The sequence below is a fragment of the Hyperolius riggenbachi genome, chromosome 5 (genome assembly GCF_040937935.1).
Source record: "Hyperolius riggenbachi isolate aHypRig1 chromosome 5, aHypRig1.pri, whole genome shotgun sequence".
Taxonomy (NCBI): domain Eukaryota; kingdom Metazoa; phylum Chordata; class Amphibia; order Anura; family Hyperoliidae; genus Hyperolius; species Hyperolius riggenbachi.
In genome coordinates, this window is record NC_090650.1 from 286649900 (window position 1) to 286666208 (window position 16309).

At 42.4% G+C, this 16309-nt stretch overlaps 1 long non-coding RNA gene across 2 annotated transcripts in view; it reads right to left on the reverse strand.

The window, feature by feature from the left end:
* Positions 1–16309, reverse strand: part of LOC137517672 (uncharacterized) — a 75021-nt gene that overhangs the window by 42005 nt on the left and 16707 nt on the right. Inside the window, exons 2-3 of one of the 2 annotated variants that reach the window (XR_011020620.1) lie at positions 14952–15068; positions 6781–6950 (exon numbers count right to left, since the gene is read on the reverse strand). This is a non-coding gene — a long non-coding RNA (uncharacterized lncRNA). Of the gene's footprint in view, positions 1–6780; positions 7013–14951; positions 15069–16309 lie in introns of both variants that reach the window. The other variant, XR_011020618.1, reaches the window with a different exon arrangement.

Below are 16309 nucleotides of genomic sequence, written 5' to 3' on the forward strand. Positions count from 1 at the left end.
ATTCTGACATTTCATTCATATTAAAGAATGGTGAGGATTTAACCTTTCTTTAAAGAGGAGCTGTGCTGAAAATAGAGTAATGGATAAAATTGCTTATTTTTAAAATATTGCTTTATAAATTATTTAGTTTTTGCCTATTGTAAACTTTTTCCTCTCCATATCCTCATCCACATTTACATTCTGAAACTTATCACGGGTGGTGACATCTTTGGTACTTTTAGATGCAGGTCTGAAAAATGTTTGCATACTCTCTGTTCCAAAGTGTTCCAAAGTAGAAAAATACCTTGTATCCCAAAATGCTCTGGGAGGATAATTCCACATAGCTAAACAACCTACGCTGTGACATCACTGGGAGGGCAGAACTACATACCAATATACAGCAAAATATACCAATAGGAAATGTTTCTGAGGTTGAAGCGAAGATGATTAACATAAAAGTGGGTATCCTGAATAACTTACTACATTCTACTATATGTTGCTACAGTGCCTTTTAAATTAAGAATAGGCAACTACGAGGGGTGGGGTGAGGAGGGGTACACTTTAAGAAAAAAGGTATTTTCACTGCGAAATCATGAATGGTAAAAGATACACTCTAAAATTTAAATTGTGTCCACTGGCGTAACAATAGGGGATGCGACCCCTGCCCCCGCTCTGGGCCGTTTTGGGGGGCAGGAGGGATCGCAGCATAAGAGGAAAGCGTGGCTGCAGATCGGTGGGGAGGGGGGACATTCCCCCCCTCCCTCACCTTGGGCTCTCCTCTCAGCACTCCCCTCCTGCAATCTTTAGTGACTGCAGGCAGCAGCAGCGGCGGCATAATAACACATACCTTCTTCGCCCCGGAGGTCTCTGATGTCTAAGAGCTGTGTCATCTTGCTGCCGCTGCTGCTGCCTGCTGTCACTAAAGATTGCAGGAGGGGAGTGCTGAGAGGAGAGCCCAAGGTGAGGGAGGGAGGGGGGAATGTCCCCCCTCCCCACCGATCTGCAGCCACGCTCTCCTCTTATGCTGTGACCCCTTTTTTTTGCAGGGAGGGCCCAGATTTTTTTTGCAGGGGGGGGCCCGGGGATATCTAGTTATACCACTGATTGTGTCTATCATGTTCTCAAAAAAGTTGCAATAATTTACCAGATCTTATCTTTAAAACTCGCCCGGTGTGAGACCGCTTCCAGTGCTTAGCCACGCCCCTTGCAGAGACACGGTGTGACACTTCAATGACACTCTCTATCTACGATACAGAGAGTGCCATAGCGCTCCTTTGCAAGGGGGCAGGGCTAAGCACTGGAAGCCAGTACATATACCCAGTCAGCAAGTTGCAAAGACCTGGCAAGTCATTATGACTTTTAACATGATAGACACAATTTGAATTTTAAACTGTATAGTCTCTTTAATGTTATTTTTCATTATACCTTGCTCTGCTATAATGGTCCTAGGGATTTTAGTAGTGCATATACTGAAGACCTATAAAAGCACATGTCTGCTCATCAGACATTAAATGTTGGCCAATCCCTGTGGAGATACTGCTGGTTAATGGAGAGCTCTAAACATGTCATACAGTTTGCAACCACCCAACCACCCCTCCCTACACTATCATATTCTGCCTAGCTTCCTTCACATGTGACCACATGTGCACGTGAGCCAAAAAGAGGGACACTGACTAGCCTTGTATTGCATGAACATATAAAACTAGTATTAAGAAATGTTTTTTTCCCCTTGCCTAAATTAACTTATACAAATATAGCATGTTCCATAGAAGTGCAAAACTATTTACTGTTTGGGGAGGTTCATTCACAAAAATAATCAATCACCAGAAAAAGATTTTCACACATGTATTTTTATCAGGAAAAGTGTTAATAAAACATTCTTGCAATGTTATCATTTTTTGCAAAAAGAGATTTTTTTTTAAATACATTCAAATGAAATTTAAAAATAGTGTCGTCAACCAAAATGTTTAACCATTTATCCACCATAGAGGCTGGTATTCTCCATGGAATTCAGAGCCGAGCCGACCAGCATAGGACTTCATCTTCTGAGTTATATTAGCCCCACTTTACATAACATTAAGAGTGTTGATGAGCACCTTGTCTATAACACTGGATAAATATGCTATGCAAGAGGGAGGGGGTGCTGCATGCTCGTGGTGACTGGAAGCACAATAAGGGCAAACGCAGCTGGCCAGACCCCATGGGCAAGACCATGGGTTTGTAACCCCATCCTCCAAATGATGCTTAGCCTATTCTAGAATGTTGCAGCATCCTGCCCCAGAAAACTCTGAGACACCAGGGCCCATACCCAATTTTCTTTTTCTCCTGAGTTTTCTCCTAGGATATTATTTTTCAACTTTGCAAAAAAACAAAACTTTTTAGCACTTTACAACTGAAAAAGTACTAAAAACTAGTTGAACAGTACTATTAAAATTATTTTGAGTATTTTCTCACTTGCTCGTGGTTTAAAAGGCAATGGGCCATATGCAATTCTCTTTTTCACCTGAGTTTTCACCTAGGAGATAATTTTTCAATAAATTTTAAATAACTTTCCAGTACTTTTCAACTGAAAAAGCACCAAAAAGTTGGTGAAAAAGTACTATCAAAATTATTTTAATCATTTTCTTGCCTTCTGGGGGCTTAAAGGGCATTTTATTGACAAGTTTAAAAACATCACCTAGGAGAAAACACAGGTGAAAAAGTGAATTGCATATGGCCCAATATGTTGACAAGTTGAGAAAATATCATCTAGGAGAAAACGCAGGAGAACAAGTTAATTGCATATGGGCCCAGATGTTGTTTTTGCTCGCTTAACAATAAACAGTGAAGCACCTTGCCAGCAGTAAAAATGTTGCCTACTGTTACATAGTTAGTTTGAAAAAAAAAATCATCTATCCTTTGTTTATTGAGATAAATAATGTATAAAGTAAAACTTAAAGAGAACCTGAATTGGATTTTTTTTTTTTGGGGGGGGGGCAGATGGGACACAGAGCCATGTTCTCTGCCTAAATACATGGCTCTGTGTCCCCAACCGCCGCTCTCTGCACCCCCCACCGCCGCGCTAAAGCCCCCTGAGTTTAGTGACAAGATTTGTCACTAACTCAGAGGTAAAAACAGGGGAGAGGAGTTCCCTGTTTAAAACACCCACCAGGGGCGTTTCTACAGGATTTCCTGAGCTGCCATTGGGCAGCTCTCTCCCCTGGCCACGCCTCCTGCCTCTCCCCCGGCTCCCTGCATGCTATGAGAGACAACACAGTCTCTCAGTGCAGCATTGTGACCCAGGGGTCACGCAAGTGAAAGTGGGCCATTGCAGCCCACAGAAGCGGTGGGGAGCAGCAGTTTTTGCGGCTACCTGATCCACTCAGCCCTGCAGACTAGGTAGCCTACTTTTTTATTTTTTGAGCCAACCTCAGGCTCTCTTTAAAACAATACACAATGTTATTCAATATAAATTGTATTCACTAGCATTCCTCTTTAACATAATGATTCAGTAACATTAAATACCCATGGTAAAATAGTTTTATGAGTTTAATGTTAATTACTGTACTTTTTGGACTATAAGGCTCACTTTTTCTCCCCCAAAAGTGATGAAAAAAAGTGAGAAAAACGCCTGCCAATACGTACCTCCAATTCGCCGCAATGTTGGGGACTCTCTGTACTGTGCCCAGAGGAGGACACGGGGGTACACAAAGGGACATAAAGGAGGACATAAGGAGGACAGAAGCGGACACATGGGGACAGAGGAGGACACAGGGAGACACAAAAGGTACAAGGGGGCATGAGGTACAAAGGGGGCAAAAGCCACAAGATGCCCCTTCACCACGGATGCACCAGGTTTAGTATATATTTTTTCCCCTGGTCTTTGTCCTCTAAACCTAGGTGCATCTTATGGTCTGGAGCATCTTATAGTCCAAAAAATATGGTGTATTCATATATTGTCTAATTTAGTATTACTAAAAATAGGGGATAGCTTTCAAGCTGCCAAGTGGGGAATCAAGATGGGGAAAAGAAAATCAAAAACTTATAAGAACATTAACTACCTAAAGACCGCCCCACGCCAAAGGGCGTGGCCGCGGCAGCAGCCCCAGGACCGCCTGATGCCAATTGGCATCAAGTTCTGGGGCCGGCTACTGCAGGAGATTGCACACAAGTTGTGTGCGCATCTCCTGCTTGAGAGGCGGAGCTCTGCCCCGCCTTCAGTCTGTACGTGTTTCACATGGCTGTCCCTTTGGGACATTAGAGAGTGATCGGCTCTCATAGGCAGAAGCCTATGACAGCCTATGACAGCCAATCGCCAGGACATCTTGAAGAACAGGACATTCATGAAACCCCTTTAAAGCATAGATCACAAAAACAGGATAACCGTTGTCAGCGTGCTATAGTAAGTTAAATAGAGTAGCCAACCCCTGCCCCCTTATATTTGTAGTAATTTATTGTAACAGGAAAATAACTAATGCCAATGTTTCTAGACTTGACAGAACCTATTTATCAAAACATGGTGTTCAAGTCAATGATCTAGCAGGCTACCATAATGCTTCTGAAACAGTTGAAGCTTGGATGGGTGAATACACCTCAGAGAATTTGCTCTAAAGCAGTGTTAACAGTCCGGATGGCAGACATTTTGGCAGCCTTCCAGATCATTGTTTAGAATATCATGCCGTTATAGAGATCCTGTGAGGTCTTGAAATGCCAACATTGGTTCTTTTCCTGTTGCAATATATTGCTGCAAATAACTAGAGGTGACTGCCTTTACACCATTGATCTACATCTACAGCAAAAGTGGTGTCACCTACTACATTCAGCCTTGGATCTCCTTACTGTAAAAATGTTGGCCATACTGGCAAGACTGTGGGATTATCCTTCTACTATACTAAATTAAAACACATATATGTGAACCCATGCTATGCATCTGAGTGAACCTAACTTGCCTCTATTCTCCATGCTTCCCTCCAGTGACTGACTAAGCATTACCTTGTACTCATACTGTGCAGCATGATCTGGTCTTTCTTGTATTCCTGTATTGTCATTTTGCTGTATGTCACCCCTAAATATTGTCTGTAACCTAAACTAATGCCCAGCGCTGCGTAATATGTTGGTGCTTTATAAATACAATATATAAATAAATAAAAATAAATGCATCTGCACACAAGGGCGTGGCAATAGCCATAGCAGACATAGCAAGCTGCTATGGGGCCTTGGAGCATAGGGGGCCCAGGTGGTACTTAACCCCCCTGGCGGTCTAAAAAATTCCGCCAGGAGGCAGCGCAGCAGTTTTTTGGCACTGTTTGGCCAGGCAGCGCATGGGGTCTGGGGGGGGGCGCGGCGCGATGGATAGCGGCGATCGAGCGCGGGGTGGCGGCGATCGGTGTGCTGGCGCAGCTAGCAAAGTGCTAGCTGCGTGCAGCAAAAAAAAATTAAACAAATCGGCCCAGCAGGGCCGGAGGAAACCTCCTGTGCGGCTTACCCCGAACTACATTTGGGGTTACCGCCAAGGAGGTTAATTTATTCATCATTAACTTTCTTGTGGGCCTCCACCCTCTTTGTCTCAGTGTCCATGAACTAAGTGCAGTGTTAATTGCATAAGAATGTAAATTGCCCAGTTAACTCATATCCATAGGGTAGGGGCAGGTGGTATTGCTTAAGAGTGCCTAGATCTACCGGCCCCATGAAAGTCTTGCTATGGGGCCCCATGATCTCTAGCTACGCCACTGTCTACATAGAAACAAAGCAATAGCTCACCATTGCAAGCATCTCTGACAATTATCAATTTGTAGTGATACAAGCCTTTAAAGAGACACTGAAGCGAAAAAAATATATGATATAGTGAATTGGTTGTGTACTATGAATAATTACTAGAAGTTTAGCAGCAAAGAAATATTCTCATACTTTTATTTTCAGGTATATAGTGTTTTTTCTAACATTGTATCATTCTATAATATGTGCAAATTACACAACACTCAGCATTCAAAATGAGTCTTTCAGAGCAGTCTGTGAAGTAATGACCTCTCCTCTAGCAGAGGAAAAGTAAATAGTCCAGGAACAGTTGAGATAATAAAAGTCAGATAACAGCCCTCTCCAGGACTAACTTAGTCAGAGAGCTTAATGGCTTGTTTGCATAGAGATAACAACTGGAGTTTCTGAACTCTTCTGCTGGATACACACCATGCGTTTTTGCGTTCGATGCGGCCGTCGATTCGCGTCGATTCGATTATTTCCGACATGTCCGATTCAAGCTTCGATGGATCGTTAGGTCGATTTGCCATACTTTACATGGCATTTGACCTAAAAATCATCGAAAATTCGTTCAGAAATGTTCGGAAATAATCGAATCGACGCGAATCGACGGCCGCATCAAACGCGAAAACGCATGGTGTGTATCCAGCATAACTGTACTGGAAACAATTACACTGATGTATCTGATCTTAATGTTTTATTTCTTAGCTGTGCTACACACACAAATCATAATATCATCATTTTTTTTTTCGCTTCAGTGTCTCTTTAATGCATATCACAACTGTTTGTATCAATTTATAATGAAAAGTAAGTGCACTATATATTTAAATAGAAGCCTCAATAGAACCCCCTTGGAACAGTGAAAGTGGTTCCTAGAACTGATTATAGAATATACTCCACAGTACTATATACAGTCCTTACATAATCACCATAATGTATATAGCACACTTAGGAATTGCCAATATAGTCCCCAAATATGCACACACAGTTGCCCCATCCACCAATATTTAAATAACCCATAGATTCCTCATTTACTAATAATTAAACAGGCAACCAGTAGTACAATACCTGCACAGGGTACTGCATCATACAGGCATTTTATGGACCCATGACTGGTGAACACTGAATAGCAATTCCGCAAATCTTCTCACGAAGAACAATGAGCAATTTCCAGTATGGCAGCGTCCCTGCTTAGACTTCCTATATGGCTCTCTCCAACCTGTTCCTTCAGTCTTGCTCTGTGTAAGAGAGTCAAGTCACACATTATTTCCATTCTCAATCCTCCCACTCTGTTACAGGGCTGTAGAGAGGAAAAAAAATGCCTTTCATTTTGCAAGCAATTTTATTTAATAGCTGCAGCACACAACATTGAATATACTCAAAGCGCTAATGTAAAATCAATTGTATTGCTCCACCCCATGGACACTGAGAAAAGAAGCCCTTGGAAATGTATTATTGTCCTCAAATGTTCTGGCATCCTCTGGAGTGGGCAACAGCATATATTCTACATACATGTACCCAGTTTAGTACTCTGTCCCTAGAAATTTCAAAGGGAAATAGTCAGTTTTCATGTTAAAGACTCCCTGCATGTATTTAGAGTTAGAGATGGACCGAACTTCCGATTTTCGGTTCGCGAACCTACCGCAAAAGTAAATTTTGAAAAAATTATACTGGCCAGAAAAATGATGGAAAAGATGTTTCAAGGGATCTAATACCTGGACGGAGACATGGTTGAGTTGGATACATGTCAAAAGTCTCTGTAAAAAACCTAGATTTGACGCAAACCACTTTTTTAAGGTCATAAATCCCATTGAATGTTGAATTGCAGGCCTAAACTGCTTTAAAACATCTTGTATGTGTATACATCAATAAGGAAGTGTAATCTCCTCTCCTCCCCCTCCTCTTGTCTTCCAGGGATTTGTAGGATGTCAAAAGCATGCTCACATACATTAGCCAGGAATCAAACCTAGGTCAACTGCTTGGAGGGCAGCTATGCTCACCACTACACCACCAACACTACAGGCTGAAGCCAGCCTAGCTGGCCTGGGAAGGATGAAAAGCTAGGTGGCCATGCAACCATTCCTGCTAACCTAAACTTACTTGTGTCTTACAACACATTGGCTTAAGACTTTACCAAATCCAATGCTCCAATATGGGGGAACTTCTCTGTTTGCTGTTTTTCTTTTCTTTTTTTTTAAATGTGGTGTCACAATTCTCTCATCTCTTCAACTACAAGAAAGGCCCAGGAGTAGTCTTAGCTACTGTAATATCTATGTTACGGCAGGGCCCTTATTACACTTTCTCTTACAGGGCTATGGAAACCGTTTTGCCCATGCGATAAAGCGAGGTGCAAAAATGAAATCATGCCTAGCAGAGGATGGTATCGATCCATCAACCTCTGGGTTATGGGCCCAACACACTTCTGCTGCACCACTCTGCAGTCTGCTTACATTTGTATACAATCTTTAAGTTTAAGAAGGGTACATTAGTTGAAATAGTTACACTACAATCTATGTTACAGAAAGGCCCTAATGACACTTTCTCTTAAGAGGCTATGGCCGCCTATTGACCCATGTGGTAAAGCAAGGTGTAAAAAAATAAAGTACACCTAGCAGAGGATGGTTTTGATCCATCAACCTCTGGGTTATTATGGGCCAAGCACACTTCCACTGCACCACTCTGCTTACATTTGTATACAATCTTCAAGTTTAAGAAGGGTACATTAGTTGAAATAGTTACACTACAATCTATGTTACAGCAAGGCCCTAATGACACTTTCTCTTAAGAGTAGAGATGAGCGTAATGACCTAATTACGATTTCGCGAAATTTCGCGTAATTAGTGTAATTACGATTATGGCCGTAAGTACATAATCGTAATGAACAAGGATTTCGCGAAATTTCGCGTAAGCGTAATTTTCGCGTAATTTTCGCATTACAGTCGGTATTACGAAATTAATGCGTATGGCCATGCTCCCAAGCGGAAAGTTGACGCATGTATCAATGTTAGGTAGCTGCCGACTTTAAGGGTTAATAGCAAAGCCCCTTTAAATGCTAAGAGCCTCAAATTTGGAGAATATATTAAGGAGATCAGGAGGAATAAGAGGAAAATTTTTTTTTTCAAAAAGACCTTATAGTTTTTGAGAAAATCGATGTTAAAGTTTCAAAGGAAAAATGTAAACATTTAAAAACCCGCCGACTTTAACGGTTAATAGCAAAGCCTGCTTAAAGTTTAGGAACACCAAATTCCCAGGGTATATTAAGGGGATCAGTGGGAATAAGAGGAAAAAAACATTTTCAAAAAGACCTTATAGTTTTTGAGAAAATCGATTTTTAAGTTTCAAGGGCGAAAATGTCTTTTAAATGCGGAAAATGTCATTTTTTTTTCGCACAGGTAACAATAGTGTATTATTTTCATAGATTCCCCCAAGTGGAAGAGTTTTACTTACTTCGTTCTGAGTGTGGGAAATATAAAAAAAAAACGACGTGGGGTCCCCCCTTTAAATCAGAAGGAACCCCATTGGTCTGCTAAGGACCAATGGGGCTCCTTGGAGCCCAAATACAAAGATGCTTAGAGAGCTCTGAGCTATAGCTCAGAGCTCTGTCGGGTCCGTGCAGCACAGACGCGGCGGCGAGTGACGTCGGGTGCGGCGTAGTTACAATGTAACAAAGTTGTTACATTGTAATAACTTTGTTACATTGTAACTGATAGAACATTTCCGAGGATATTGCGAGGGATCATTTATTTAAAGGGACAGGTATTAATGGTTAATTAAGAATATTAAAGGACTTTTTTCGTGGTTATGTTTTTTGTTCAATTAAAATACTTTTTCTAAGTGTCTGTGTGTTTATTTACTTTAACTCTTAAAGGAAATGGGTAAGGGGTACAAGTACCTCTATACTCATTTCTCCTGGGAGGGGGGGTGGGCATCTGGGGGACCCCTTTTTAAAGGGGACTCCCAGATTCCACCATGAACCCCCCCCCCAGGAAATCGCGGCCTCCACCTCCACCGCCCATCGGAGGTGGAGAAGAGCCCCTTGTCCTTGGATTGGACAAGGGCTCGGAGGGGGAGGGGAAAGCTTGGCTGCCCCTCCCCTTCCGAGACCCCCCAATCCATGGACCATGCGGGCTGGTATAGTCAGGGTGCGGAGCCCCACGCGGCCGGTGCTCCGCATTCTGGCTATCCCAGCCTGCATGGGGGACAAGGGGTTAAAGAGGTCTGGGAGGGGGGACCCCACGTCGTTTTTTTTTTATATTTCCCACACTCAGAACGAAGTAGGTAAAACTCTTCCCACTTGGGGGAATCTATGAAAATAATACACCATTGTTACCTGTGCAAAAAAACCTGACATTTTCCGCATTTAAAAGACATTTTCGCCCCTTGAAACTTAAAAAACGATTTTCTTAAAAACTATAAGGTCTTTTTGAAAAAAAATAATTTTCCTCTTATTCCCACTGATCCCCTTAATATACTCTGGGAATTTGGTGTTCCTAAACTTTAAGCAGGCTTTGCTATTAACCGTTAAAGTCGGCGGGTTTTTAAATGTTTAAATTTTTCCTTTGAAACTGTAACATCGATTTTCTCAAAAACTATAAGGTCTTTTTGAAAAAAATTTTTTCCTCTTATTCCTCCTGATCTCCTTAATATATTCTCCAAATTTGAGGCTCTTAGCATTTAAGGGGGCTTTGCTATTAACCCTTAAAGTCGGCGGCTTTTTTATATTATACGGAGCGTTACGGTTTAACGCGAAATTACGGTAGCGTTTAATGCGAAATTACGGCATGAACGAAACGCGAAATTACGCGTTGAAAATTACGCTTACGGTATTTTCAATTACGATTTTAATGGCAATTACGCTACCGCAATTTCGCATCGTAATAGCAAATTTCGCATGCGTAATTTTAGTAATGCGAAGTTACGAAAATTTCGGCTCAACTCTACTTAAGAGGCTATGGCCGCCGATTGGCCCATGTGGCAAAGCAAGGTGTAAGAAAATAAAGTACACCTAGCAGAGGAGGGTTTTGATCCATCAACCTCTCGGTTATGGGCCCAGCACACTTCCGCTGCGCCACTCTGCTTACATTTGTAAACAATCTTTAAGTTTAAGAAGGGTACATTAGTTGAAATAGTTACACTACAATCTATGTTACAGCAAGGCCCTAATGACACTTTCTCTTAAGGGGCTATGGCTGTAACATAGATTGTAGTGTAACTATTTCAACTAATGTACCCTTCTTAACCACTTGCCGACCGCACGCTTATACCGTGCGTCAGCAAAGTGGCAGCTGCAGGACCAGCGACGCAGTATTGCGTCGCCAGCTGCAGGCTGATTAATCAGGAAGCAGCCGCTCGTGCGAGCGGCTGCTTCCTGTCAATTCACGGCGGGGGGCTCCGTGAATAGCCTGCGGGCCGCCGATGGCGGCTCGCAGGCTAAATGTAAACACAAGCGGAAATAATCCGCTTTGTTTACATTGTACGGCGCTGCTGCGCAGCAGCGCCATAAGGCAGATCGGCGATCCCCGGCCAATCAGCGGCCGTGGATCGCCGCCATGTGACAGAAGACAGCCTGTCACTGGCTGCACAGGACGGATAGCGTCCTGTGCAGCCCGGATCTCCAGGGGGGCCAGGTAGGAGAGGGAGGGGGAGGATTTCGCCGCGGAGGGGGGCTTTGAGGTGCCCCCCCCGCAACACCCGGCAGGCAGGAGCGATCAGACCCCCCCAGCACATCATCCCCCTAGTGGGGAAAAAAGGGGGGCGATCTGGTCGCTCTGCCTGCACGCTGATCTGTGCTGGGGGCTTCAGAGCCCACCCAGCACAGATCAGCTGAAACAGCGCTGGTCCTTAAGGGGGGGTAAAGGGTGGGTCCTCAAGTGGTTAAACTTGAAGATTGTATACGAATGTAAGCAGACTGCAGAGTGGCGCAGCAGAAGTGTGCTGGGCCCATAACCCAGAGTTTGATCGATCAAAACCATCCTCTGCTTGGTGTACTTTATTTTTTACACCTTGCTTTACCACATGGGCAAAACGGTTTCCATAGCCCTGTAAGAGAAAGTGTAATAAGGTCCCTGCCGTAACAAAGATATTACAGTAGCTAAGACTACTCCTGGGCCTTTCTTGTAGTTGAAGAGATGAGTGAACTGTGACACCACACTTAAAAAAAAAGAAAAGAAAAACAGCAAACAGAGAAGTTTCCCCATATTGGAGCATTGGATTTGGTAAAGTCTTAAGTCAATGTGTTGTAAGACACAAGTAAGCTTTAGGTTATCAGGAATGGTTGCATGGCCACCTAGCTTTTCATCCTTCTCAGGCCAGCTAGGCTGGCTTCAGCCTGTAGTATTGGTGGTATAGTGGTGAGCATAGCTGCCCTCCAAGCAGTTGACCTGGGTTTGATTCCTGGCCAATGTATGTGAGCGTGCTTTTGACATCCTACAAATCCCTGGAAGACAAGATCCTCCTCCTCTGGAGAGGAAGGAGCTGTTGTGTGGTGCTATATAAGGAACAACAATCAGCCAGGTGCAAGCTAACAAGCCTACAAGAGCCTAACTAAGCTTCCCCTAGCAGAGTCTGTCAGCAGCTGTCCCTTCACTAATTACTGTAGGCAGATCAGTGAGTAAAACGGCCAGAGACCCTTGCCTTTTATTAGGAGGGGGGGCTCCAGGAGTGAGTGTAGTCTGATTGGCGACAATGTGCCTTCTGACTGTGATGTAGAGGGTCAAAGTTAACCGTAATGGAGCATTATGGGGGCGAACCGAACTTCCGCAAAAGTTCGTCTTCGCTGGCGATCGCGAACCACCCAAAGTTCGCCTGGAACCGTTCGGCCCATCTCTATTTAGAGTTACAGATTACCCAGCATGCTCATGGTGAACCAGAACTGCTAGGAGTGTGTAAGGGGCTACAAAGGCCCTCTTACTAAAATTTTATGCAAAACAAAAGTTTGCCTTCTTAAAACAGAAGGTATTTGCGATTATTCAGATTGGAGTGAGTATATGATATCTCCCCCGATGCATCACTGCTGAATATGCAAATCATCATTTGTTGTCCCTGTAAGTCCAACACAAACTGATAAAATATAATAAAATTGTACACAATTTTTTTTTAAACATTTCCATGCCATAACTTTTAGTTACAGAATACATAAAATGTTTTAAAATAGTAACAAGTAAACATGTAACTATAAATTACAAATTGACTTATATCAGAATATTAATTTTCAATAAAAAAAGTTGGGTTGAATTCAATACGTAATTTGCTCACTATATTATCCCCTCACCTATAAAGCACATTTTTACTTTCTTTAACCCCTATACAGTTCATTCAACTTCCAGCCGAATAATGGACTTTTTTACAGTTATCTGATAAGCTATGCGATTCTAGACCTTTTTCATATTCCTGGCATGTTCAGCCAATCTGACCTTTAGCACGCTAGTCATTCTTCCCACACACTATAGACTGCAGCTACAGGTAATTAAATTAACCACATTTTTACTATCACGTTATTATCTCTTTGATCACTAAAGTGTGTTGTCTTTGTCTGCTTGTGATTAGTCAATCTACACATGTGGCTACACATGTGGCATTTTCAATGTCTATTAAAACCTGGTTGCGTTAATGTCCTAGTGGCTTTTTTTTTCTGCAGTTGCTGCTTTTAGAAAACTAAATATTAACATATTCTTGAGTATTTTCGCTTTTCTATACACTCTTTTTTTCAAAGGGGTGGTAACATTCCCCTTGTATTTTCACAATATGGTTCACTTGATTGGCTTGTGTACTATAATCTGTAATAAATGCTGCAATGATATATGGGGGGGGGGGGGGTTGATGTTTTAACTCCTATTAGTGTTAACACTTCCTCATGTGAACTGTATAGAAAAAGATGCAAACACACATTGAAGAGGTTATAATATAGTAAACATGCTCAGCATAGAAGAAGGGTAATAGTTTTATGCGTTGAAAACTCTCTTCAGGTATTATTGAATCAATATTTTGAAATGAGTCTAATTTTTTTATTATTCTATGAATGTTGATTCATTTTTGGAAATGTTTTTCTGAATTTTGTAAATAAAAAGACTTATGATTTATTTCAATAATTACTGAAAAGCAATACATGCTGTAAACGTTTATGAAACTGTATTAGGTATATCAATGTTAACTACATGCAGTGGCTCTTTAAAATGTTATCAACAAGGAGAAAGGAGTCCTGCACCTAAGGACCACAGAGCAGAGCATAAGGCAATCCATTTTATATTTACACAGTTTTGCACTGTAGCGTCTAATAATGTTTGTTACACTATGGAATGTTTTTCTTTTCCTCCTGACAGCCCAGTAACAGAGTGGGAAGATCAAGGATGTAAATAGCATTTGACCAGCAAAGATATCCTACATAGAGAAAGACTTTAGGAAAAAGACAAAAAGAGCCATATAGAAAGCCAAGATAGGAGAACTGTTAGACCCCTTTCACACTTCAAACATGCCATTGCAATGCGATTGTTTTTCAATCGCACTGCAATGGCCCCCGTATGTATGCCTCACTTCCGGGTCAAATGTGCACGATGCACTGCAACTTTTACTACATCTCGATGGGACCCGCCATGCTGCCCCACAAACAGTATGATAGCCCCACAGGATTATCACTGCTTCTGTGATGGGATATGGTGATTTTGTACGACACAGCAAAGGTGACATGATAAGTGGGAAAGGGGCCTAAGTTTGGTAAAATCTTACTCTTGGGTGGAATGGACATTTAATGTGTTCAAGGATAAAAGAGGCAACAAACTGGCACTAAATGCGGCAGGGATGGATCAAAAACCACATTGGGCTTAGCTGCAGATTGCTCCAAGACAGTCCATAGATTCCAAGCCAAAAATAGAGAGAGAGATGGGCACAGCTGCATAAAATACCCTTTATTGTGGCTGGGTAGACACAATGGTTACAGCAGTGGGGGAAAGTAGATGTCTGACAGCAGCTTACCACCTCGTCGTAACCAGCTTGGAACGCACGCAGCATGGTACGTCACGCCCGCCCACCTCCTACTTCAGTCACGTGGAAGGCTCTAGCCTATCAGCGAGCCGCCGGTCTCCACACCTTACAGTCCAATCGTGGCATAGAATGTCAGTGGAGGGCGGTGTATGATGAACCATTGCGCTGTATTGGTTGCCATAGCAAACCCGTATGCCTGCAAGTTATATTGGCAAGGTGTACTGCCGCTCTCTCACTGCTTAATGAGCACACTTCCCTCCTACCTTTACTAGATCACTGCAGGTCTCACAGCTTACGTGACCATAGAAGGATGTTTTCATTGGGTTGTTGTCACTAGCAGATGAGAGCAGCAGACGCTGTTAGCATGATCATTTGGCCACCTAAAATACACAAATATGCAAATAAACATTGTATTTTAGATTACAGAAGAAAGAAAAATATTATTTAAAACATTGATTGCTTACAAAAGGACATATTCTGCGTATGGTTAAAACATGTAGGACAGTCAAATGCATCCATATATGCGGGTTTATCATTTAATTATATTTATTCAGGAAGCAGTGAAGCTCATTTCTGTCTTTTAGACCAAGGGGTCCACAAGCCCTCGTGACTGAAATTATACTGGCCTCCTGTTGTAACAACCTTTGTTCACGATTGCCTCCTCTGTGTGGAACTCCTACAGTAAGGATACCCGTAAATTTCAAGCAATTAGTATTTCCATTATGTTGTTACCTATCATTTCTAATGAGTCTACCAGCTCCTACTCCTGTCCTAACTGAATTGCAATGTTCTTGAAATCGGGTACACAGCATTCGGGTCGTTTAGCCAATATAAAAACTGCTGCAGTCAGTGCTATTTCTGGAATCCTTGAACTCCAATAGGTTCAATATGCAATTTGCAGGGATGTTGGGTGGCCACCGTTTGGAGTTTTTGGACCTAGAGATGTATATTGAGGAGGGTTGTCTTCTTACCAGAGGCCACAGGAAATCGACTGCCACTTATTCAGTGCTATTAAACACTAGTTACCACCCAGCTCATACCATCAAATCTATCCCCTACAGCCAATTTGTACACCATAGGAGAAACAACTCCAAACGCTATGATTTCCTGAGACAGAGTCAGGAACTGGCTGTGAGACTGACTACTTGTAGGGGATATGACCTTAAAAATGTCAATGTAGCTTTTAAAAGAGCACAGTCCCTTGAAAGAGATAATCTGATTCTTGAAAGAAATAAGAGATGGGCAGGCTGGAAATCCCAACAGAAACCAAAACAGGAACAAAGGTTTACCTGTGTTTTTGATTATTCACCAATGGCAGATTGTATTAAAAGTATTGTGTACAGGCATTGGCATGTTCTGCGGAACAACCCCCATTTGACTTATGTGGTTGCCAGTAGGCCCCTCATCTCTTTTAGGAGGGCTCGGACCATAGGCGATGCCATTACCAGTAGTGAGTTCAGGGGAAAACAGAGAGAGCCTAACTGGCTGCAGAGAGCACTGGCTGTAGGTGCCTTCAAGTGTGGAAACTGTACACACTGCCACCAATTCATGACAGGCCACAGCATTTGGGTCGGAGGCCAAATCTTGCAGGTTAAAGAGTTCATACATTGCAGCACCAGAT